This window comes from Oncorhynchus masou, chromosome 24, assembly GCF_036934945.1.
Source record: "Oncorhynchus masou masou isolate Uvic2021 chromosome 24, UVic_Omas_1.1, whole genome shotgun sequence".
In the NCBI taxonomy this organism is placed as follows: domain Eukaryota; kingdom Metazoa; phylum Chordata; class Actinopteri; order Salmoniformes; family Salmonidae; genus Oncorhynchus; species Oncorhynchus masou.
Window position 1 is genome coordinate 58,414,777 of NC_088235.1, and position 27,153 is coordinate 58,441,929.

Below are 27,153 nucleotides of genomic sequence, written 5' to 3' on the forward strand. Positions count from 1 at the left end.
ACTGGCGGCTCTGGCTGCTCCATGTAGACTGACAGCTCTGGCGGCTTCTTGCAGACTGGCAGCTCTGGCGGCTCCGTGCAGACTGGCAGCTCCTTGCAGACTGGCGGCTTCTTGCAGACTGGCAGCTCTGGCGGCTCCGTGCAGACTGGCAGCTCCTTGCAGACTGGCAGCTCTGGCCGCTCCATGCAGACTGGCATCTCTGGCTGCTCCATGCAGACTGACAGCTCTGGCTGCTCCATGCAGACTGACAGCTCTGGCTGCTCCATGCAGACTGGCAGCTCTGGCTGCTCCATGCAGACTGGCAGCTCTGGCTGCTCCATGCAGACTGGCAGCTCTGGCTGCTCCATGCAGACTGGCAGCCCTGGCTGCGCTGAACAGGCGGGAGACTCCAGCAGCGCTGTAGAGGAGGAAGGCTCTGCCAGCGCTGAACAGGCGGGAGACTCCGGCAGCGCAGGAGAGGAGAAAGGCTCCGGCTGCGCTGAACAGGCGGGAGACTCCGGCAGCTCAGGAGAGGAGAAAGGCTCGGGCAGCGCTGAACAGGCGGGAGACTCCGGCAGCGCAGGAGAGGAGAAAGGCTCGGGCAGCGCTGAACAGGCGGGAGACTCCGGCAGCGCAGGAGAGGAGAAAGGCTCGGGCAGCGCTGGAGAGGCGAGGCGCACTGTAGGCCTGATGCGTGGGGCTGGCACTGGTGGTACTGGGCCGAGGACACGCACAGGAAGCCTGGTGCGGGGAGCTGCCACCGGAGGGCTGGTGTGTGGAGGTGGCACAGGATAGGCTAGACCGTGAAGGCGTACTGGAGGTCTTGAGAGCAGTGCTGGCACAGGACGTGCAAGGCTAGGGATGTGCACAGGAGGCCTGGTGCGTGAGGCTGGCACCAACTACACCAGCCGACTAACACGCACCTCAGGACGAGTATGGAGCGCTGACCCAGGTGCCATCAAATCCCCGACCTGCTCCGTCGGGCGAATTCCAAGCAGCCAACACAGCAACTCCCTCATTTCTCTCTCCTCCAATTTCCCCATTAACTCCTTCACAGTCTCTGCTTCGCTCACCTCCAACACCGGCTCTGGTTCTGGTCTCCTCCTTGGCTCCTCACGATAAACAGGGAGAGTTGGCTCAGGTCTGACTCCTGACCCTGCCACACTCTCCCTGAGCCCCCCCCCCAAGACATTTTTGGGGCTGACTCTCGGGCTTCCTTCCGAGTCGCTGTGCTGCCTCCTCATACCGGCGCCTCTCCGCTTTCGTCGCCTCCAGTTCTTCTTTGGGGCGGCGATATTCTCCAGGCTGAGCCCAGGGTCCTTCTCCGTTTAGGATTTCCTCCCAAGTCCAGAAATCCTTATTATGTTTCTCCTGCTGTTGCTGTTGCCTGTTACCACGCCGCTTGGTCCCGTTGTGGCTGGTGATTCTGTAACGGCGTTCGTCTGTTGAAGGAGAAGCGGACCAAAATGCAGCGTGGTGGTTATTCATGTTCTTTAATGAAAAAAAAGAAACGACATGAAATAACTGACCATACAAAACAACAAACGGAATGTGAAAACCTATACAGCCTATCTGGTGACAACAAACACAGAGACAGGAATAATCACCCACGAAACACTCAAAGAATATGGCTGCCTAAATACGGTTCCCAATCAGAGACAACGATAATCATCTGACTCTGATTGAGAACCGCCTCAAGATACACTAGATGGTATAAAATACAATGTATACATGTGATATGAGTAATGTAAGATATGTAAACATTATTAAAGTGGCATTATTTAAAGTGGCATTGTTTATTAAAGTGACTAGTGATCCATTTATTAAAGTGGCCAGTGATTGGGTCTCAATGTAGGCAGCGGCCTCTCAGAGTTAGTGATGGCTATTTAACAGTCTGATCGCCTTGAGATAGAAGCTGTTTTTCAGTCTCTCGGTCCCAGCTTTGATGCACCTGTACTGACCTCGCCTTCTGGATGATAGGCAGGCAGTATGAACAGGCAGTGGCTCGGGTGGTTGTTGTCCTTGATGATCGTTTTACTGACATCACACAACGAGTGCCCTCACCTCCTCCCTGTAGGCCGTCTCGTCGTTATTGGTGATCAAGCACACTACTGTTGTGTCGTCTGCAAACTTGATGATTGAGTTGTTAGCAGGCATGGCCATGCAGTCGTGGGTGAACAGGGAGTACAGGAGAGGGCTGAGCACGTACCCTTGTGGGGCCCCAGTGTTGAGGGTCAGCGAAGTGGATATGTTATTTCCTACCTTCACCACCTGGGGGTGGCCCGTCAGAAAGTTCAGGACCCAGTTGCACAGGGTGGGGTTGAGACCCAGGGCCTTCAGCTTGATGATGAGCTTAGAGGGTACTATGGTGTTGAATGCTGAGCTGTCGTCAATGAACAGCATTCTTACATAGGTATTATTTTTGTCCAGATGAGATAGGGCAGTGTGATGGCAATTGCGTCATCTCTGGACCTCTTGGGGCAGTATGCAAACTGAAGTGGGTCTAGGGTGGCCAGTAGGTGGTGGTGATATGATCCTTGACTAGCCTCTCAAAGCACTTCATAATGACACAAGTGAGTGCTACAGGCAGTAGTCATTTAGTTCAGTTATCTTTGCCTTCTTGGATACAGGAACAATGGCAGCCATCTTGAAGCATGTGGGGACAACAGACTGGGATAGGGAGTGATTGAATATGTCCGTAAACACACCAGCCAGCTGGTCTGCGCATGCTCTGTGTATTGTGTTTTGAGAATCTGCAGAGAGAAGAATGAGGTGGTTGTGTCAATACAGTTGTAGTTTTGATTTTATACATTTCAGTGTCCCTTGCTGGTTTCTGTCCCATAATCTTGTTGTGTTCCATAACCTCAAGGTGTGTCTGCTCCCTCATGCTTGTGTACCCAAACGGCCCTTTCAGCAGGGCACTGTGGAATGACTCCAGATAACCTGGGTTTTACAAAAAGAAAAGGTAAAAAGAGAGGGGTAGACTAAATTCATGACATGGTCTGGAAGGTACTCTTCGGTCCTCAGGCTACCTTTAACCACTTGCAACCCCATAACACAAACCATACAAACACTATCCAATTCATGTGTATGTAGCCGATGCGAAATGGCTAGCTAGTTAGTGGTGGTGCGCGCTGGTAGCGTTTCAATCGGTGACGTCACTCGCCCTGAGACCTTGAAGTAGTGGCTCCCCTTGCTCTGCACAGTGCCATGGCTTTTGTGGAGCGATGGGTAACGATGCTTCGAGGGTGACTGTTGACGTGCGCAGAGCGTCCCTGGTTCGCGCCCAGGTCGGGGCGAGGGGACGGACTAAAGTTATACTGTTACATTTATACCATGCTTACTGTAAATTGAGCTATCTTAGCCATCAGCTTGTAAATATTTTGGCCAACTTACCTTTACCTTGTCCAGAGCTAGGGTTGGAAGCGCATTTTGGTGGAATGAGATTCTGTTCTACCTACAACAAAATACAGAACAATACACAATTTAACCACCCCACTAATTGTATTGATCTCTATTAGACTGGCTAGCTAAGAATACTTAACATGGACATTTCAATATTGTCAGCTTGCTGTTAGTTAACTAGTGTCACTAAATTGGCAGTGAGACTGCTAGCCATCTGAGACTGGCTGAGAACCAACCATAGACGATGTATACACATTCCTCATTGCTTCCAACACACAGAGAGTGAGTTAGCTATATCGACACTTCTATTTTTAGTTATGGAGTGTTTTCCAGACATGGGTGGAATAGATGGCTACCATATTGAGATACCAAATAAGAGTAGCTTGAAATAGTTTACGGTAGCTAACGTCAGTCAAAGATAGAACCAACAAACATGTTTACTCTGCTGAAGGTAGCTACCACTTCTCAGCTGTTGTAAAATCGATTTCCCCATCAGTTCAGCCTGAAAATCCCTCTGATAATCTTTGGTCACCGCATCATTCTTGATAGCTGCAAACCACAAGCAGAATCAGGGGGAATCTCTGGTAGGTAGAACGGTAAAATGTTTTTGCTCTTGTTTGTAATTTTTTTTTTTTTTACTAGGCAAGTCAGTTAAGAACAAATCCTTATTTTCAATGACGGCCTAGGAACAGTGGGTTAACTTCCTGTTCAGAGGCAGAACAACAGATTTGTACCTTGTCAGCTGAGGGATTTGACCTTGCAACCTTCCAGTTACTCGTCCAACGCTATAACCGCTAGGCTCCACTGCCGCCCCTTAGCACAGCCAGGCACAGAACACCGCACCAGCATGATGACAAACAATGAAAAGCAAACATTCATAGAAATAACTTGCCGAGAGAAGTTCTTAGAATACCTTGTTGGTCGTTCGAAAGTAAACAACGATATTATTCACATTTGTGGATACGCCCCTTTTACCTAGTGGGCGGTATCAGCTTCCGCTATGAATGTCGGACTTTGTGGTTCACTATGAGCAGTTGTAGCTTGTGGTTTGGACAATTGTGATGTTTATGATAAAAACTCAATGTAGTTAATATAGTAATGCCTATATGCCGTGGCAGAGCCAGGGTGAAATTCCCCTTTAAGATTTTAACAATAAACCAGACCCATTAATTATGCAAGGTTATTTCAAGATACATTTTGCATGTCTCTTTCTCCCCTTCTCCTCCTATGTTAGAACTATCTTTCAGGCCAGGTAATTTGAAATGGTTTTGTGGCCAGTGCTTAATTTGAGACGGATTCTGCACCTCTCCGTTTGGACTGTTTTGTGTTCCGTTACCTATTTGGCCGGATCAGGTACCTCTCATGGCATGACTATAATTTTTATAATAAAAATTCCAATAAAAGGAATCGAAGTTAATTCGAGTTGCCTCGTAGGTAATTCTCCTGCCCCCACGAAAAAATACATGTGAAAAAGTTGATTTTCAGCCTAATATTCTAAAAGTTTTTTGGGGTTCGGCCGGCCGAGTTTATGGTTTGTGCAACATTGTAACCAATGTTTGAGACCAACGGGTGGCGGTGGCTCCGTGAGAAGCATGCTAGCATCTCTCACATAACTAGAATGAGATTCACTTTCTATGATCTCTCTACTCTGATAGACATGCAACTCTCATCTCTCCAGCGTTGCACTTCATCATTTATTTCTTTATAGAATCATAGCCACGCGAAGGGTTCTGCACGAACTGCAGCACCCCTGATTAATTGAAATACATTAGCCAAAGTTATAGAATTACTGCTGTCTGTTCAGAAAATAAATTAAATCATTCTGAATAGCCTACTACACCACGAAAATGCCTATAATTTAGAGACAGAGGCCCAAATGGTTGTGGATTGAAGCCCAATAACAAGGAACAACCTACAGTCGGGAACGTGGGGCAAATATGTCAGTGAAAAAACAGCACATACAAAACAGGTTTTTCGCAATATTTCAAATACAATCGAGGGAAAACACAGGTTGGAAAGCAAATGGCTCATGGCGAAAAGAGAAGACTCTATGCTGTAGACTACCAAAATATTTGATCAACTTCCTTATATTGTTTTACAAAAGAGAGAGAAAGAGAGAGAGGCTTTTGGTACGTGCGCCTCGACCATCACCAGCGAGTGATTGGGTGAGTCAGTGACACTGGAAAACATTTTTAGGACTATAATAATTTCCTCCTCATATTGTAGCCTACAATATGTCTCCACACACCTAGGCCTAGGCTATTGATCGATTCAAGACAGGTTTTTATTCATCTCAGATTCTCAGCTTGTCCGTGTCAAAGAAGCCTGCCATTTCCATCATTTGTGCGGTATTAAATAAAGGTTCTGCCAAAGTCTACAGTCATGTAAAATGACGTAAGAATTGCATGACAGCGTTTATAAAAGGCCAACATTTTACCGGACCCTAGGCTACAATTTTTTTTCTCCCATGTGTGCCTCTACATACTGCTCTATGCCACTACGCAAATGTGATATGTTTTATTAGAAAGCTTCTTTTTTTTCATGCGTTACAATACCTCAACTCCCCAGGTCACCCCTCACTTTTTGCACCTCTCGATTTACAAATTAAGCACTGACGTGGCTGATTACATAAATACAGTAATTCCACATTAAAACATTTATGAGGGCAGATTAAATGACCAAACAGCCCAGATTTACCGGCAATGAGAGTCGGGGACAGATGTTTTATGATTTGGCAGGTCAGAGGCCAGTTATTCAGGTTAGGCTGCTGGAATAGTTTTTCTCTACCTCAAGTGACCCTTTTCTTCATTGTGCAACCAACGTTTCATTGGCATACTATCCCACATTCGATAAGTCCCCTCGAACTGTTCATGCATTGATTTGCCTTTTGACTGATTCTCAGTAGTCAAAGCCAGAATCTTCCAGAGCCTTGGCTCTTGGTTTAATGGTGGTTTGATTCTCACCAGCAGGGCTCTTGTTTTCACGTGTCACACTGTTCGTTCCTAAAAAGGACTGCTTGGCAGTAGTAGGCTGTGATAAAATCACCAGTAGTTGATGACGTTACTGTCAGACGAGGGTGCGAGTTTGCTCGACGGTGAGACTGCTTTACGGTCTTCATTAAGGATAGAATGTCAACGCCAGCATGGCCAAACTGTCCTCCTCACTTGTCTCTAATGAAAGTGAAACAACATCATGGCATGCCAATAGCAATTTCACATTGGAAGAGTTTCCTAAGGCATAAACCGTTTCTGGTGTTCAGACTAGGGCTGTTGCGGTCATGAAATTTTGTCAGCCAGTGATTGTCAAGGAATAGTCTCATGGTGATTGACCGTTAATTAATATATACACATTTAGCATCTCCTGGCTTCCACACATGATGCAGGCCTTTGGAACATATACGTTTTAAAAAGTCTAATAAATCCTTGTAATATAGCCTACACCTTCACAATAAATCCATTATTTATTTTAGACAGGTCTAAGAAGCCCAATAGGAAGAAAATGTAGTCTGTTTCAGAAGAACAGAATAGCATATATGAGTTGTCCTTATGTTAGGTCCTGATCTGGCTATGCCATATGGCTGTGGGCTACACCAGTTCATTTAGCAGACAAGATTTGCTTAGAATTTCGTGGCATTATTTTATAATATAAAGAATACAACTGAACAAAGCTGAACAAAATAGAAAGGATATTATCTCCAAATTTTTGAAGGGAGTTCGCACATGCGTCTATTCTGTGTCGAGTGGTTAACAAATATGTATTTCAATATGTGTCGAGTGGTTAACAAATATGTATTTCAATATGCTCAACTTTAGTTGTTCTACAAAGTTGGGCTATATGTTTGGATTTTTAATACATTGTAAGGCTGCATTTCATACTCTTCATGGTGATGTATCCTGAATAGTTATACGAAGGTAGCAATATGCAATATCCTTATTTCACATATTTGGATATTATTCTACACACGGGCTATTATTCGAATGCGCTCAGCCCCGTAACAAGACCACATTTGGTTGTTCCGGCCAGACCAAATCTGAACCAATCATAGACGTCTATGTTTCACAAGTTTGGGCAGCACAGTACAGCACAGTAGAGTTCAGTACAGTAGAGTACAGTACAATACAGTACACTGTACTGTACTCTAGTATATTCTACTTTACTGTACTGTACTTTACTGTACTGTGCTCTACTGTACTGTACTGGGCTGTCCAAACTTGTGAAACATAGACGTCTGATTGGTTCAGTTTTAGTCCGGCAAGGGCGGACTGACCAAATTTCAACTACTTTTCAACGTCCATGGAACGTCCGGTGTCAGCTCGGTGGGTGAGGATACTTGTTACAGTAAAGGGAAAGAGGGTAGGTGGAAGTTGTCATGGTAGGTGTCAGTAAGAGCCTGGAGAGGTGGCATTAACTGGATAGAGAGAGAGAAAGAAAGGCAGAGAGAGGGAGAGAGGGAGGGGTTGTGCAGACGACAGAAAGAGAAAGAAAACAGTTATGAGCTGAACATAACAGTATATTGGTGGAAGGGAGGACAGTAGCAGGTGACCCAACTGTAGTTTGTGACAACTATGATTTCCCATTGTAACCAATTCAGTTGCAGTAATTCTGTTGCCAATTTAGTAACAGCGTTATTATTTTTAATAATTCATAAACAAACTTGAAATCAGTAAAAACATTGGTAGGGCTACCTTTACTTGTTACTTCTGTGAACCTTCATTATCCTCCCTCATGAAGGAGATACATTTGAGAATACCTTGAAAATATGTGAGTTTTTGGTTACGTAATTACAAGGCACAAGTCAATGTTTCTTAAACTTACAGAATGCAGATAATGTATCAAACTAAATATATGTATATTAGTTGGCAGGGTTCTTTACTTCAACAATATTGGTTTTGATGTATTTCTAATAAATGTTAATCATTTCGCTAATAGATGTCGTCTCAGACCCATTTTCCATCTGTTTGACCAGAAATCAAAGCCTTTACTTATTCCTAATTTTTAGGATGGAACATTTTTTTAAATATTTATATGCCTCAAAAACCCTTGAATGAGTAGGTGTGTCCAAACTTTTGACTGGTACTGTATCTCTCTATTTCCAAAATTAAAATCACTTAGAGTTGTGTTTTTACAGCCCTTTATGTATTTTTTTATTATAACAATAAGACATATATATACAGTACCTTTCAAAAGTTTGGACACACCAACTTATTCCAGGGTTTTTTCTTTATTTTTACTATTTCATACATTATTGAATAATAGTGAAGACATCAACACCATGAAATAACACATATGGAATCATGTAGTAACCAAAAAAGTGTAAGAAAGTGTATTTATAATTTATATTCTTCAAAGTAGCCACCCTTTGCCTTGATGACAGCTTTGCACATTTCTGGCATTCATTCAACCAGCTTCATGAGGTAGTCACCTGGAATGCATTTCAATTAACAGGTGTACCTTGTTAAAAGTTAATTTGTGGAATTTGAGCCAATCAGTTGTATTGTGACGTGGTAGGGGTGGTATACAGAAGATAGCCCTATTTGGTAAAAGACCAAGTCCATATTATAGCAAGAATAGCTCAAATAAGCAGAGAGAAATGACAGTCCATCATTACTTTAAGACATGAAGGTCAGTCAATCCAGAACATTTCAGGAACTTTTAAAGTTTCTTCAAGTGCAGTTGCAAAAACCATCAAGCCTATGATGAAACTGGCTCTCATGAGGGCTGCCGCAGGAAAGGAAGACGCAGAATTACCTCTGCTGCAGAGGATAAGTTCATTAGAGTTAACTGCACCTTAGATTGCAGCCCAAATAAATGCTTCACAGTAACAGATACCTCTCAACATCAGCTGTTCAGAGGGGACTGCGTGAATCAGGCCTTCATGGTCGATTTGCTGCAAAGAAACCACTACTAAAAGGACACCAATAATAAGAAGAGACTTGCTTGGGCCAGGAAACACGAGCAGTGGACATTAGACTGGTGGAAATCTGTCCTTTGGTCTGATGAGTCCAAATTTGAGATATTTGGTTCCAACTGCCATATCTGTGAGACGCAGAGTGGGTTAACGGATGATCTCTGCATGTGTGGTTCCCACCGTGAAGCATAGAGGAGGAGGTGTGATGGTGTGTGGGGGTGCTTTGCTGGTGACACTACCAGTGATTTATTTAGAATTCAAGGTACACTTAACCAGCATGGCTACCACAGCATTCTGCAGTGATACGCAGTCCCATCTGGTTTGCACTTAGTCCCACTATCATTTGTTTTTCAACAGGACAATGACCCAAAACACACCTCCAGGCTGTGTAAGGGCTATTTGACCAAGAAGGAGCGTGATGGAGTGCTGCATCAGATGACCTGGCCTCCACAATCACCCGACTTCAACCCAATTGAGATGGTTTGGAATGAGTTGGACCGCAGAGTGAAGGAAAAGCAGCCAACAAGTGCACAGCATATGTGGGAACTCCTTCAAGACTGTTGGAAAAGCATTCCAGGTGACTACCTCATGAAGATGGTTGGGAGAATGTCAAGAGTGTGCAAAGCTGTCATCAAGGCAAAATGTGTTATGGTTATTACATGATTCTATGTGTTGTTTTATAGTTTTGATGTATTCACTATTATTCTACAATGTAGAGAATAGTAAAAATAGAGAAAAACCCTTGAATGAGTAGGTGTGTCCAAACCTTTGACTGGTGCTGTATATATATTTACTGAACATCAATATAAACGCAACAATTTCATTGATTTTACTGAGTTATGAGGCTTTTTGTAAGTACCGCCAAATTCTCTAAAACGACATTGGCTTATGGTAGAGAAATTAACATTAAATTATCTGGCAACAGCTCTAGTGGACATTCCTGCAGTCAGCATACCAATTGCACGCTCCCTCAAAACTTGAGACTCCTGTGGCATTGTGTTGTGTGACAAAACTGCACATTTTAGAGTGGTGCACCTGTTTAATGATCATGCTGTTTAATCAGCTTCTTAAATTGTGATGTCATGCTGTGGGCCAAAAACTCCATCCCACCTGAACAGGCTGAAATTCCAGGTGTTTTGTATATAAACTCAGCAAAAAAGAAACGCCCCTTTTTTAGGACCCTGTCTTTCAAAGATAATTCGTAAAAATCAAAATAACTTCACAGATCTTCATTGTGAAGGGTTTAAACACGGTTTCCCATGCTTGTTTAATGAACCATAAAAAATTTATGAACATGCACCTGTGGAATGGTCGTTGAGACACTAACAGCTTACAGATAGTAGGCAATTCAAGTTACAGTTATGGAAACTTAGGACACTAAAGAAGTCTTTCTACTGACTCTGAAAAACACCAAAAGAAAGATGCCCAGGTTCCCTGCTCATCTGCGTGAACGTGCCTTAGGCATGCTGCAAGGAGGCATGAGGACTGCAGATGTGGCCAAGGCAATAAATTGCAATGTCCATACTGTGAGACGCCTAAGACAGCGCTACAGGGAGACAGGACGGACGGCTGATCGTCCTTGCGGTGGCAGACCATGTGTAGCAACACCTGCACAGGATCAGTACATCTGAACATCACACCTACGGGACAGGTGCAGGATGGCAACAACAACTGCCCGAGTTACACCAGGAAGGCACAATCCCTCCATCAGTGCTCTGATTGTCTGCAATAGGCTGAGAGAGGCTGGACTGATGGATTATAGGCCTGTTGTAAGGCAGGTCCTCACCAGATATCGCCAGCAACAACGTGGACCAGACAGGACTAGCAAAAAGTGCTCTTCACTGACTAGTCGTGATTTTGTCTCACCAGGGGTGATGGACGGATTCACATTTATCCTCGAAGGAATCAGCGTTACACTGAGGCCTGTACTCTGGAGCAGGATCGATTTGGAGGTGGAGGGTCCATCATGGTCTGGGGCGGTATGTCACATCATCATCGGACTGAGCTTGTTGTCATTGCAGGCAATCTCAACGCTATGCGTTAGAGGGAAGACATCCTCCTCCCTCATGTGGTACCCTTCCTGCAGGCTCATCCTGACATGACCCTCCAGCATGACAATGCCATCAGCCATACTGCTCGTTCTGTGCGTGATTTCCTGCAAGACAGGAATGTAAGTGTTCTGCCATGGCCAGCGAAGAGCCCGGATCTCAATCCCATTGAGCACGTCTGGGACCTGTTGTATCGGAGGGTGAGGGCTTGGGCCATTCCCCTCCAGAAATGTCCAGGAACTTGCAGGTGCCTTGGTGGAAGAGTGGGGTAACATCTCACATTAAGAACTGGCAAATCTGGTGCAGTCCATGAGGAAATCTGGTGCAGTCCAGCTTAATGCACCTGGTGGCCACTCCAGATACTGACTGTTACTTTTGATTTTGACCCCCTCCTTTGTTCAGGGATACATTATTCCATTTCTGTTTGTCATGTCTGTGAAACTTGTTCAGTTTCAGTTGTTGAATCTTGTTATGTTCATACAAATATTTGCACATGTTAAGTTTGCTGAAAATCAACGCAGTTGACAGTGAGAGGACGTTTCTTTTTTTTGCTGAGTTTATATATTTTAAGCTCTTGCACTAAAAGGGTATTATCATAATGTTCACAATTTCTTAGTGTTATTTTGACCTCATAGTGTGGAAATATCATTTAAAAATCAGTAAAATTACGTGTTTGACTGCACTGCCCTTTTAAGCTTGAATTGCAACAAAGAGTCTCCTCAGGCTTCATTTTCTTAATCCTAGGCAGTATAGAGTTCGAGGAAGTGTAACGCTCTTTAAGCTTTAACCAGCTTTTCACTCTTGTTGATACTTTTCAAGCACCCGAATGGTCTTTCCCTGGGACATAAAGCTGTTTTCATTTCATGGGGAATCTTTGAAGAAGTCTTTTCCCGCTTTATGTGTGTGATGTATGGTAGACAGAATGGGTGAAATGACAGTTGAATGGCCCATTTAATGACTTCAGGTGGTATTCTGTCTCTCAGCTCAGTCATTTTGCCTCATGGAGTTCATTTAAATTAATCAAAATTGGCGGGTCACACTGTGTGCACTGCCAAGTCAGTGTCACACTGCCACAAATGTCCAGCTTCATCCTGTGTGGTTTGCATTAGAATGGATCTTGCTTATGAAGGACCATGATTAATTTTTATGCAGATTTATGGGTATTGATTCCCTTTTCTACTTTTGATTCTCCTAATCGTTCGTATGTAGGCCTACTCAAAGGCATGTAGGCTAATCTTACTCTGACTACAGAGATCCCACTTTGGGACTTTGATAGACTTTGATAGAGTATATTGTGTTCAACAAAATATTGAAACATTTCCCAAATATTTCTTTGGGGGAGGGGAAATCACAATACCACTCATATTTCGGAGGAAGTGGTAACGCTTCATATGACACCAATTTTTCCATTGTAGCACCTACATATGAAACATTATGGCGTCTTAAATGAGGCATGGGTAAGGCCAAAATATCATAAATATGCTCATTTTAATGAATTATTTCTCAATTATGCTTTATACTGAACAAAAATATAAACACAACATGAAACAAGAGCAGCCATGGGAGCAGCCATGGGTGGGCCTTGGAAGGCATAGGAAGGCATAGGCCCACCCACTTGGGAGCCAGTCTCACCCACTGGGGAGCCAGTCTCACCCACTGGGGAGCCAGGCCCAGCCAATCAGAATGATTTTCCCCCCACAAATGGGCTTTATTACAGACAAAAATCCTCCTCAGTTTCATCAGCTGTCTGGGTGGCTGGTCTCAGTCGATCCTACTGGTGAAGAAGCCGGATGTGGAGGTCCTGGGCTGGCGTGGTTACACGTGGTCTGCGGTTGTGAGGCCAGTTGGTCATGCTGTTTAATCAGCTTCTTGATATGCCACACCTGTCAGGGGAACGGATTATCTTGTCAAAGGAGAAATGCTCACTAACAGGGATGGAAACAAATTTGTGCACAACATTTTTGAGAAATAAGCTTTTTGTGCGTTTGTAACATTTCTGGGATCTTTTATTTCAGCTCATGAAACATGGGACCAACACTTTACATGCTGCTTTTATATTTGTATTCAGTACCTACAAATGTCAAATATCTGTCAACAATCCTTAATCCAAAGGACCATTCTATGGGTTAAATGTTGTGAAAATTCCCCCAAATAATGGTATTTTTCCCCCCTGGTTTCATGAGGAATCACACCTATGGACTGCTCGGGCTATGCTTGCAGTGTAGTTTCCCAATATACACTACATATCCCAATCTAGTGTCCCAATTAGCCTACTGGTTAGGAATTATTTAGCTCTTGTGGTCACTTCTGTGACAATGATGGCTTTTTGAGAACATTTTATCTGAGCGGTCTGTAATGAGCTCATGTGCAGGCAGCATGGACGGAGTGAATCTGATCTTATTCCATGAGTATCTGAGACTAGCTGCATGTTTACTGGCTCCCTGGGGCTGTCCCTGGCCATGAGGTGTTGTTTACCACTGCAGAAACACAGTGGCCATGGGCCATGCTGAGGGAGCCTCCTACAGCCCAGCAGACATGTGTCTGTGGTGAAGCTAATATGGGCTTCATGTCAGCGTAGCAGCTAGGCTAGTCAGGTCTTCTTCCCTCCCTGGACCAGACAGATCCCAGATCCCTAATCCTACGCATTGTCTGATCAGGCTAATCCACCCTCATGACCTGCCTCTTAACTGAACTCTCTCGCCCACCCCGCAGACAAAACGGTAGTTAGCTGTATAGCATGCTACGAACCCCCTTAACCTCTCCCTTGGTGGGGAACACCCAGCTGGGACGATAACGACACAACACTCCACCTATTAGAGCACCCCCAGCCGTCCTACACACTCGCACCCAGCATTGCTGATAACAAGCCACCTCATTACAGGAAATGGCTAAGCCTCCCTTTGAACCCTCTCCTCCCTGCGCTGGTGATTAGGCTGCTGCACAACCGCCCACCTATTGGGAAACACCTACACAAGCCCTCAGCCCAGCCAGACAGTCTGTGTGTCTGTCTGACCTTCAGCTCTGGCCTACACTTACTCCTACCACAAGCGCTGAAAGTGTTGTTTTTGTCTGGCAGAGGAACTGTTTTGGACTCTTTCAGCAGCATTTACTTAGCTTGTGGGATAGAGAGGACAGGAGGGGTGTATGGGCTGTTGATCCTCCTCCTTGTAGTAAACAAGCACTTCTTACGCAGGCATGGATGTGCAGAGTAGAAACGCACCATAATAATGGCTGGAACAGAGTAAAGGGAATGGCATCAAACACTTGGAAACCATGTGTTTGATGCGTTTGACACCATTCCACTGATTCCGCTCCAGCCATTACCACGAACCCGTCCTCCCCAATTAAGGTGCCACCAATCTCCTGTGAGACACATACACATGCCTTAGTCTTGCTCTCAGAATTTCCTTAAGATCACCAAGTCTATCCTTTTGAATAAGCAATGGTGATTTTATCTTTACTTGCTGACACAGTCACACACAAAAAATGTGTCGGAAAAGCATGTTCATTTAGTGTGTGGAAGGCGGACATTTCCTCCCACATTTAACAGTAATAGTTTATGAATGACTCATTCGTGAATATTGATGTTTCTCAGTAAACACAAAACTCTAAACTTTGTCTGCGAGAGTCAGATAGTCTGTACACCACAGGTTGGTTGATCCTGCCAGTCAGTGCCTCGGATCCGGGCTGTAAAGAGCAAATACAGACCGAGGTCAGCCTGTGACTGAGTGCTGTGTAAATACACCCGGACCCGGAAGAGAGGAAGAGGAGCGGAAGAGGAGGCTCGGTTCATCACAGCAACAAAGACAAAGTAATTGGAAAGGAATGTACTGACTCTTGCACTCCTCTGTACCTCAGCCTTATGACCTCTTTCATTGTTCTCTCACTCCTTCTTTATCTCTCCCATTTATCTCACTCAATGCTCTGCCCTCAAATCGGAGCATTAAAAGCACATTGTGATGATGGTGGATATGGAGGACTTGTGAGAAAAAGCCTAATTACAGATATAGGATGTTAATTTGACCAGTTTCTCACACCCGGACAATAATCCTGCAGTAACAGGAAATGTTAATTATTTTGTGGATTATAATTAATGGAGATTTTTGTAGGGGTTGGTCCATTTTGGCAAATCAAGAGACATTTTAAAGTGGAAATTACAAACTTTGGAAGTCTTTTTTTAACCTGGAAGACACTACTAGTTTGTGTTTCCTGCTGTGCCGGACATTTTCTGCAACAACAGGGTGATGAAATTAAGATCCTACATCTGTAAAAACCACCAAGAGCTCAGAATTTCAGCCACCAAACCTCATAAATGTTGCTTAGTATCATAAATGTTACCATGGGCATTAGGGTTTCATAACAGCAATATCTTATGCAACGTGCTAAAATCCTATATTATCATCTCCTTTTATGTGGCTGCTCAAAGAGTGTGGGTGTTTTCGTACAGTGTTACTGAAGTGTTTGATTGCATTTGAATGGATGGCTGAATAAGATCACCTAATGTAAAGCCCCCTAACTTGCCTTCCGTCTCATCAAGGACAATGGGACTTAAGATGAGATGTATCATATTCACCTGTATGACAATGATAACAAGGCTTTTTTTGCAACCACTGTGGAATTACCACTCTCTCTACGTTGTCGTCCTCACCATCACTTTCACGCGTGTGGCCGTCCACCACGCAGACAGCGCACAGCTGTCTTTAGCCTGTCTGTGGAAGTCTGATTAGAGTGCAGATTGACGTCACACTACCAAGGCATTAGCCGTAAGGGTGTGTGTGTGTGTGCTGGAGTGAAAAGGGGATTGGTGTCCCAGGCACATGTGCAGACAGCGTGCGGATCCCCAGTGGGAGGTGGGCTTTGACTGAGCTGTTCCTATTCTCCCACTTTAACTCTCCGCAAATGGGATGACTGTCAGGAAATCTACTACCCTTCCACCATGGGGACAGGGGAGACATCTGCATACGGCCTGTGGACATTGAGGGGGTGAATACAGAGGTAGGGCAAGGACAGCACTGGAGGGAAAATGGGTCTCTGACTTGGAGAGAGGGACTTGATCGTAAATATACAATTAGGCCCAAAATGATTGGCACTGTTGATAATAATTATATTATTTTCTACTAATACAATCGCACATATAAAGATATTCTGTTTAACAAGTGAGTGATACAACGTAAGTGGTGGGTTTGGTGTCGAAAAACAGATACCTCATACCCACTGTAAAATATTGTAAGGGATTTCTTCCATTGACGGAGAGGCGGACCGAAGCGCAGCGTGGTTACTTTGATTCATGTTTTAATAAATCACTTAACATGAACAAACTAACAAAAACAAGAAATGTGAAAACCCCAAACCGTCCTGTCTGGTGCAGACACAGAGACAGGAACAATCACCCACAAACACACAGTGAAACCCAGGCTACGAAGTATGATTCTCAATCAGAGACAACTAATGACACCTGCCTCTGATTGAGAACCATACTAGGCCGAAACATAGAAATACCCAAAATATAGAACAAACAGACTGCCCACCCAACTCACGCCCTGACCATACTAAATAAAGACAAAACAAAGGAAATAAAGGTCAGAAAGTGACAAATATGGTGGTGGATCTTTGATGTTATGGGGCTGTTTTGCTTCCACTGGTCCAGGGGCCCTTGTTAAGGTCATCAGCATCGTGAGTTTTACTAAGTACCTGTCAGGACCCGGTTACGAACCTGGGTCTCCGGAGTGAGAAACAGTTACTTAACCAACTGAGCCACGAATAGTCAGCAGAACCCAGAAGATGAGGCAGACACAGCAGTACTTAAGACGGTGTATTTAATAAAGTAAAAAGGAGAAGTCCTTCAATACAAAAAATGGCAAATCCAAAAGGTGGTAGGAATAGCACAAAAAAGCCTCAAGAGATACTCAAAAACAAAAACAGAATTCCACAAGAGCATCCACCGGAATCGACAAGAATACCCTGAACACTAGGGCTGGGTGCTAACATACAAACACAGAGCACAGAACTGAGGGAAACTAAGGGTTTAAATACAATCAGGGGAAACGAGGCACAGGTGCAAATAATAATGGGGAACAAGGGAAAAAACATAAGGTCAAAAAGCACAATGGGGGCATCTAGTGACCAAAACCCGGAACAACCCTGGCCAAATCCTGACAGTACCAGGACAAAACCCTGGTTGCCTCTGCCAGGAAGCTGAAATATGGCCGCAGGTGGATCTTCCAGCAAGACAATAACCCCAAGTACACATCAACATCTACAATGAAATTGGTAGTTGACCACAAAATCTACACTTTGCAATGGCCATCTCAGTCTCTGGACTTGAACCCCATTGAAAACCTGTGGTTTGAATTTGAAAAGGGCAGTCCATGAGCGCAGACGAAAGATCTGGAAAGATTCTGTCCTTCCCAAAGTGTTCTCCAATCTCATAAAACATTTGAGAAAAAGGCTCTGTGTTTTTATCCTCTCAAGGGGAGGGTGCTCGAGTATTAAAAACAGGGATGCCAATCATTTTGACCCGTTTAAAAAAAAAATATATACTTTATAGAGTATTTTTTGCTCATCTTTATCAAGGATGACAATCATTTAGGACCTGACTGTATCTCATTATATTGTGACTTTAGTGCAGAAGGGTGATAAAGCCAGTCAGGCGAGGTGGTTGGGAGAGGCGACGGGGTGGAGCCCGCTCATAAACTTCTCTTTTCTTGTCCCCCTTCAGATTTGCTGCAGAACTGGGAAGCTCCGCTCCATTCAGACATTCAGGAGAGCGGGAGGGAAGATAAACTGACCCCTGACCTTTCACTTCTCTCCCCCATCTGTAGAGAGCTTCTGTCGTTGAGGAGCAAGGACCCGGCTGTACTTGGCTGTGCAGGACACACCAGGGAGGGTCGACACACATGCAGTAGAAACAACAACTACTACTGTCACCAGGGCCCCCTATTGTCAAACGTCTGGGAGTGTGAAAGGCAGAGGAGGAGTGTTTGAAGACTGGACACAACCTGCCTGATATTACAATAGGGACATCAGAGTCTCTGGACTCCATCAGACAAAGCAAACCATTTGAAAACTGTCCCACTACCCCTTTTTACACACCCACTGGTTTTCACTCTCCATTTTTTTTTTCTGCCACTCTGCAAAGATGGCCCTGTGTGTTTTGTCACGGGGGCGGACTGTTGAGTGTTGATCCGGGGGGAGAGGTGACTCACAGCCAGGACCATGTCTTGGAAGAGGAACTACTTTGCGTCCGGAAGCGGCGGGCTGCAGGGGATATTTACCCCACGCACTATGACGTCCATCGCCCCCAGTAAAGGACTCAGCAACGAGCCGGGCCAGAACAGCTGCTTCCTCAACAGCGCACTACAGGTAGGGGCACACACATAAATGTCTATTTTTTCTAATTCGTTTTTTCCCGCTTAGGTCTGAAGTGTTTGTGTTTGTCTTGTTATGTGTGGGCTGCAGGGTGGGATGTGTCTGTTGACAACAGGTATTCAGTGTGGTAGAGTGGAGGTTGATCTCATCACTCTGCATAGAGTCACAGGCTGCTGTGAGTTTTCAGGGGAGGAGCAGCGATTACCGACATCAATTGACAGAAATAGACAAGTCCTGTGTGGCACCCTAACGAAACTATAGTGCAACACAACTCTCTCTCTCTCTCTCTCTCTCGCTCTCTCGCTCGCGCTCTCGCTCTAAGTGTGTCTTTAAATATTTCAGTGTGGTAATGTTTTCCACTCTGTCTGCTTCCCATATTTTTGTCTTCTCATACCCACATTCTCAGGGTAATTTTCACAGGGTTATAGTCCAATTTCCAAGCTGTCAGCGATATAAAACTATTTGATAGATCTCATTATAATCAGCCTTTGTTCTCGACTAATCCCTCTACTGATGCAATACCGTAATTATAAATGTTCATTTGGACACGATTTAAAGATGAAACGGTATGAAAATGTCACATCACGATTATAGTGACCAAAATGATCACTGTTATCAGTATTATCGCGGTATTGTTAAAATGTGCTGGAAATGTTCAAAAGGTTTTGATACGTGCACTGAAATCATATCATCGAGTTTTATATTGAAAACCAACAAACAAATACAATTAGCAGCACTATGCACTTGGTGTGCATATACATTAAAATATGAACATTAAAGATGGCACCATGTGGCCATGAGAGGTAAACGTTTCCCTAGTGCAGGTTTAAATGAACACAACCTTAAGTGAGCAAATCAAATGAAGAAAAAAAAAAGAATAAAATGATCAGCACTCACATTGTAGTGAGGCACAGCAACCTCCATCAGCCACAGAAAGACAGGCCTCTCAACAATTTGAAATGGCATCATGTCTTGAGCATTTTTTGTTGATGTGGGTGCATAAAGCAGCCTGCCTTTTTAAATGCTGGAGTATCTGTGTCACAACTGTAGATGAGGAGGGACCAGTAGCATCACTGGGTTTGTCTGCTGCACGCCCACTCTGTAAACAAGGGAATAGCACATGCATTATTATTATTATTGGTGTTGTTACATTATAATTATTAATATTAATATTCACTTACACACACACAATCTTCTGTGTTGAATTTGAGTATATGCAATGACCCCATGCACAGTTGACGTAAATATCAATTAGTCTTAAGAAGACAGTGATAGTAATTGCAATGAGCCCAACAATTGACATAAATACAGGAGTCTTGTATAGGAGTCCATAGTATTTCTCACTTTTACAAACAAGTCGACTTCTGACGGATTTTAAATGAACAAAATATGTTGGTTGGTGATTAAACTACATAACGTGTTATCCTGTGCAATGGGCGAATAGAATCTGCAGACATACTACACATACGCAGACATACTACACATACAGAAGCAGATGACTACACGTTGTGTTTTTACAACGGTAGGTGACACTGAAAACTTCAGTTTACATTATTGGCAAGCTATTAGCAAGTTAGACAGACAAAACATGACATTTTCCCCCATTCCGAAGTCCCCACATCATGCATTGAGCTAAAAGTTAACTTACCTTGCATTCGCTATAAAGTAGTGGGTGGGGGTCACGAAGGTGACTCAAGAGATTTGAAATGTTGCCCCCTTTCGCAGCAATTTTTTTTGTGCCTGTTCTGCAGACAGGGTGACCGTTTTCGATTAAGTTTCCCTCAGCACTCTGGTAAAACCCAAAATACGACCACACTTCAGATTTAGTCCTCTTAGAAGGCTGAAAAATCTCCCGAGCGCTGCCACTGCCTTCCGCCATGTTTTCACACAAAACAAAACCCATGTTGAATGCTACACCTGCGTCAGACAGTTGCTAACTTTGGTTGATGCTGGACAGTAATTTACCGTGTTTTTCAAACCGTGGTAATCGTTAATGATATTTCAAATATGAAATGGTAAAACTAATTGTCGGGAATTTTAGAGGTTTATCGTGAAACCGGTAACCGTTTCATCCCTAAATCCCATACAATATCAGTGGATAACAGATCAATCTAAAACAACAATAACAACAATGAATTAGTTCTACAGTAAAACTATCCATTATTTAGTTGTCTTAAAATTCACCACACCAACAAGGACGTTAAGTAAATGACTGGCGAAGTAGGCTAGACTCTTATGAAATGCTTCTCATTAGTGTACTCATAGACTCTTTACTTGACGTAGTGGGTGGGAGGCTCTCGTCCACTCTCTCATCCAGAAGGATTCAACTTGAACAAGCACACAAGTGGCTTGAGAAAATGCTTACCATTGTCTTCCATGGCAACTGCTGCCCAGTCATTGACAGCTTGACTGGGAGGACCCACTCACACCGTACTTCTGAGAAAATGGGAAAGGCATTTCCTCAGCTTAAATGGTGCCTGCCAGGCAGTCAGTCACCTCACTCGCCTGTGACTTAAGCCAAGCTTTTAGACCTCATAAACAACTGTCAAACAGATGCTGCCACACACCATAATTACCCAGCCAAACAACCTGTCATTAGTTTTCACTCTATTTTTGGATTACCATATAATCAACCATATAGAAATAATGTGGCTTAGCTGACTGATAATACCTCCAAAGCTACATATTAGTGTCAGTTATGAGTCAGGAGACAGATGGGGGGGAGCTGATATTGTATTGTCTGCTGCTGGAAGCCATAACAATATGCAGAGACAGCACATCGAGAGCCCGGGGGCGAAAACATTCTTTTTTTTTTTGTCTGAAATTAAATGTTGTGCGTTAACTAGGCTTCATTAAGTTCTTCTCTAGTATTGTCTCTCTTTTTTGCCTACACACGGCTTAACAGGCATAACTTTGTTGAAAAAGTAATCATTTTTTCAATAAAGTTTGAATATGGGTATATAGAAAGGATTCTAGGAAATAAGTTAAATTCCGAGTTGGGCGCAAGCCTACTGTATGTCAGAAGGTTTGCAACCCACTGTGCATTTAAATGGGCAATCTAGAAATGTGCATATGGCTGTATGGTATTAGAATGGTTTGATTTCAGTCTATTTATACTTGTTAAGTATCATTTAGCCTATTGTACTGGATTGTAATGTTAATTTGATGCAGCTCAAAACACTTACCCACCATCTTAACATTTAAAGTTCAGCCCAGAAACCACTTCTGGTAGCTGTGGTAGTCTGGGTTTAATTTAAAAGCCCTAAATCACGTCCTTGGGAGGAAGGGTTTATTGAAAGCTGAAGTACCGACCTACCTGCCATACTGCCTTAGATAAGAGGGTCTACCATGTTGCCTTAGATAAGAGGGTCTGTCATGTTGCCTTAGATAAGAGGGTCTGCCATGTTGCTTTAGATAAGAGGGTCTGCCATGTTGCCTTAGATAAGAGGGTCTGCCATGTTGCCTTAGATAAGAGGGTCTGCCATGTTGCCTTAGATAAGAGGGTCTGCCATGTTGCCTTAGATAAGAGGGTCTGCCATGTTGCCTCAGATAAGAGGGTCTGCCATGTAGCCTTAGATAAGAGGGTCTGCCATGGTGCCTTAGATAAGAGGGTCTGCCATGTAGCCTTAGATAAGAGGGTCTGCCATGGTGCCTTAGATAAGAGGGTCTGCCATGTAGCCTTAGATAAGAGGGTCTGCCATGGTGCCTTAGATAAGAGGGTCTGCCATGTTGCCTTAGATAAGAGGGTCTGCCATGTTGCCTTAGATAAGAGGGTCTGCCATGTTGCCTTAGATAAGAGGGTCTGCCATGTAGCCTTAGATAAGAGGGTCTGCCATGTTGACTTAGATAAGAGGGTCTACCATGTAGCCTTAGATAAGAGGGTCTGCCATGTTGACTTAGATAAGAGGGTCTGCCATGTAGCCTTAGATAAGAGGGTCTGTCATGGTGCCTTTCAGTTGTAGGAGGAGGGGAGTGCTCCCTGCCCTCCTGTTAGACGCTCTGTGCTCCCCACACACGGGCAGATAGAATTTGACACAAGCTTTGGATAGAGGAAGGGGTGATACAAGGTCTCTTCCTCTATCTCTGTATCTCTTGCCTTCTCTCTCTTACACACACACACACACACACACACACACACACACACACACACACACACACACACACACACACACACACACACACACACACACACACACACCTCTTGAAGAAGACAAAATGGATCCATCAAACACATTTGGTCTGTCATCCTAGTGGTCTCTGAGTTGTGGTCAGATTCGTTCAAGTCAAACAAAGAGTATCCAATATCCTTTCTGAACTTAAAAGTAATCCAAGAAGTAGTCATTTAGTTTTTCAAATGTATCTGTAATCTGATTACAATCATTTTGCTGGTTACATAACTGCTTACAGCTAAACGTTTTTTTAATTATCAGATTACATGTAACAATTACTTGTTATCAGCTATTACCCCACCCTGGTTGGCAGTGTGATAATGCTGAGCGATAAACCAAAATGTAGATAATTTTTTAAACAACAAATTGACCAACATCAGTTCAATTATTTGAATTCCATTTCTTCCTTTTTTTTCTGTGAGCTCAATTCGCACAATGCACAGTTTCGCTAGAGATAAATCAAATCAAATCAAAGCAAATTTTATTTGTCACATACACATGCTTAGCAGATGTTAATGCGAGTGTAGCGAAATGCTTGTGCTTCTAGTTCCGACAATGCAGTAATAACCAACAAGTAATCTAGCTGACAATTCCAAAACTACTACCTTATAGACACAAGTGTAAGGGGATAAACTATATGTACATAAAGATATATGAATGAGTGATGGTACAGAGCAGCATAGGCAAGATACAGTAGATGGTATTGAGTACAGTATATACATATGAGATGAGTATGTAAACAAAGTGGCATAGTTAAAGTGGCTAGTGATACATGTATTACATAAAGATGCAGTAGATGATATAGAGTACAGTATATACGTATACATATGAGATGAATAATGTAGGGTATGTAAACATTATATTAGGTAACATTGTTTAAAGTGGCTAGTGATATATTTTACATCATTTCCCATCAATTCCCAAATCAGTGCAATCTGGTAGGGAGATGAAGTTTCTAACAGGCCAATATTCAACATAGTTTAGTTCAGAAAACTTGGTAATTAACTACCCTGACCATAATCCGCCTGCGACGTAAAAGAGGCATAAGAATGTGCAATCACGAGGGATAGAAAGCAGTTGCTTTGCGAGGTATTTCTACCTAAAAATACATGATCTAAGTGAATGATAGTTGGTATTCGGCAGTCATAAAAGTATGCCTTATTTACTTTGAAGAACTACGACAATTGTGATTTTGTCAGACAGCATAGCCAGCAGCTCTATAGAGATGCAATGACTTGGAATGAGTAAATAATAAGTCATCAAATAAAACAAATGTAATATACACAATTTAAATATTTTATTCAAGTAAATTCATGCGAATAAATTATGATACGTGATAAGCAGTAATGGGCAGTCACAACCATCATGGGACTTGTATTAATTGTTTTAGTCTGTGTTGCCACAGCATTCAACCCACATAATGTATAGTGCATTTAATGTTTATTTTCCAAATCGAACAGAAACCGAACCTAATCGCTCAGCACTACAGTGTGAATACCTGCCTGACAGAACAAATATCTTTAGCTTCACACCTCTCTAACATCACTGTTACAGTTTTATCTCATCATGGTCTTTTGGGTTTTTGAGGCATGCAATGCAGGGACACACAAACGGCCATTGTCTTTGCGTTCACCTTTTCCATCAGTCCCCACAGATGATAATAATAATGAATGATTTATTACATTTGTAAAGAGCTTTTCATTATACAGAATAATCTCAAAGTGTATAAAAGAAAAAAGAAAAAACACAAATAGAAGAAAGAAAATGGACACAACTAGACAGGGCAACTGACACAAAGATCCCCGCTGACACTACATGTGGCGTGGACACCAAAGAACACAGGTATCAACAGAAAGCCTTCCTAAAGAGAAAAGTCTTTAGTCTCATTTTAAAGTAGCCCAAAGCCTGTGGTGCCTTCAGGTGGTCCGGGAGTGCATTCCAGAGGCTGGGGGGGTCAAGCTGAAAGCCCGATTCCCCCAGGGAGCCCATATCTTGCTCAAATGTTTGAAAGTGAAACCTGCATACCAAGGCACGTAATAGGAACCAGTCGAGTTGTACGAAATGGGAGACGGGAAAACATTAGAGGAGGAGAAATGTAGCGTCTAGAGACTGACCCCCTGTGTTTGTAAACACCTATCTGAGTGTAACTCACACCCATGATCCAATTTAAGACTACGGACGGACCTTCTGGCCTTTTTAAGTATTAGCTTCCTATCATGCGAATGGAATCCAAAACGAATGTCAAGACTGATATGTACTCTTTAAACAGGATATAATGGAAACATGTCTAAAGTATCTTTAGATTGATTGCAGCCTTCTAGTGTCTCGTTTCCGAACACCCAGCATTGAACATCTACAGTGCCTTCAGAAAGTAATGACACCCCTTGACGTCTTCCACATGTTGTTGTGTTATAGCCTGAATTTAAAATGGATTAAATATAGCCTACACACAGTACCCCGTAATGTCAGTGGAATTATGTTTTTCCACATTTTTCCAAATTAATAAAAAAAGAAAAGCTGAAATGTCTTGAGTCAATACACATTCAACCCCTTTGTTATGGCAAGTCTAAATAGGTTCAGGAGTAAAAATGTGCTTAACAAGACACATAATAAGTTGCATGAACTCACTCAGTGTCCAACACAAGTGTTTAACATACAATCATCTGAAAGGTCCCCCAGTCAAACACAGATTCAACCGCAAAGAACTGGGAGGTTTTCCAATGCCTCACAAAGAAGGGCACCTATTGGTAGATGGGTAAAAAAATATGTATAAAAAAATAAACATTAAATATCCCTTTGAGCATGGTGAAGTTATTAACCTCTAGCGTCGAGCAATCCCGTATCCGGGAGTGTAATCATAGCCTCAAGCTCATTAGCATAACGCAACGTTAACTATTCATGAAAATCGCAAATGAAATGAAATAAATATATTGGATCACAAGCTTAGCCTTTTGTTAACAACACTGTCATCTCAGATTTTCAAAATATGCTTTTTAACCATAGCTACACAAGCATTTGTGTAAGAGTATTGATAGCTAGCATAGCATTAAGCCTAGCATTCAGCAGGCAACATTTTCACAAAAACAAGAAAAGCATTCAAATAAAATAATTTACCTTTGAAGAACTTTGGATGTTTTCAATGAGGAGACTCTCAGTTAGATAGCAAATGTTCAGTTTTTCCAAAAAGATTATTTGTGTAGGAGAAATCGCTCCGTTTTGTTCATCACGTTTGGCTAAGAAAAAACCCTGAAAATTCAGTCATTACAACGCCAAACTTTTTTCCAAATTAACTCCATAATATCGACAGAAACATGGCAAACGTTGTTTAGAATCAATCCTCAAGGTTTTTTTCACATATCTATTCGATGCTAAATCATTTGTGGTAGTTGCCTTTCTCCTCTGAACTTAATGGAAAAGTGGACGCAGCTGGCGATTGCGCAATAATTTCGACGGAGGACACCAAGCGGACACCTGGTAAATGTAGTCTCTTATGGTCAATCTTCCAATGATATGCCTACAAATACGTCACAATGCTACAGACACCTTGGGGAAACGACAGAAAGTGTAGGCTCATTCCTGGCGCATTCACAGCCATATAAGGAGACATTGGAACACAGCGCATTCAAAATCCGGGGCATTTCCTGTATGAAATTTCATCTTGGTTTCGCCTGTAGCATTAGTTCTGTGGCACTCACAGACAATATCTTTGCAGTTTTGGAAACGTCAGTGTTTTCTTTCCAAAGCTGTCAGTTATATGCATAGTCGAGCATCTTTTCGTGACAAAATATCTTGTTTAAAACGGGAACGTTTTTTTATCCAAAAATTAAAAGAGCGCCCCCTATATCGAATAAGTTAATTACACTTTGGATGGTGTGGCAATACTCCCAGTCACGACAAAGATACAGGCGTCCTTCCTAACTCAGTTGCCGGAGAGGAAGGAAACCGCTCAGGGATTTCACCATTAGGCCAAAGGTGACTTTAAATAAAAGGCAGAAAATATTTGCTGTTTTTAATTTTCTATACATTTGCAAAAAATGTCTAAAAACATGTTTTCACTTTGTCATTCTGGGTTATTGTGTGTAGATGAGTGAGAGAAAAAAATATTGAATCCATTTTGAATTCAGGCTGTAACACAACAAAATGTGGAATAAGTAATATCAATGGTTTTTGAAGGCACTGTATTTAATTCACAACCTATTATGTACAGTTGAGACCGCAGTTTGCAATTTATTCATTCATTTGAATATGTTAATGTGCTCTACAAAAAGATTTGCCA

The 27,153-nt window shown here is 42.9% G+C and overlaps 1 pseudogene; it reads left to right on the forward strand.

The window, feature by feature from the left end:
- Positions 1 to 27,153, forward strand: part of LOC135512382 (inactive ubiquitin carboxyl-terminal hydrolase 54-like) — a 129,047-nt pseudogene that overhangs the window by 48,612 nt on the left and 53,282 nt on the right.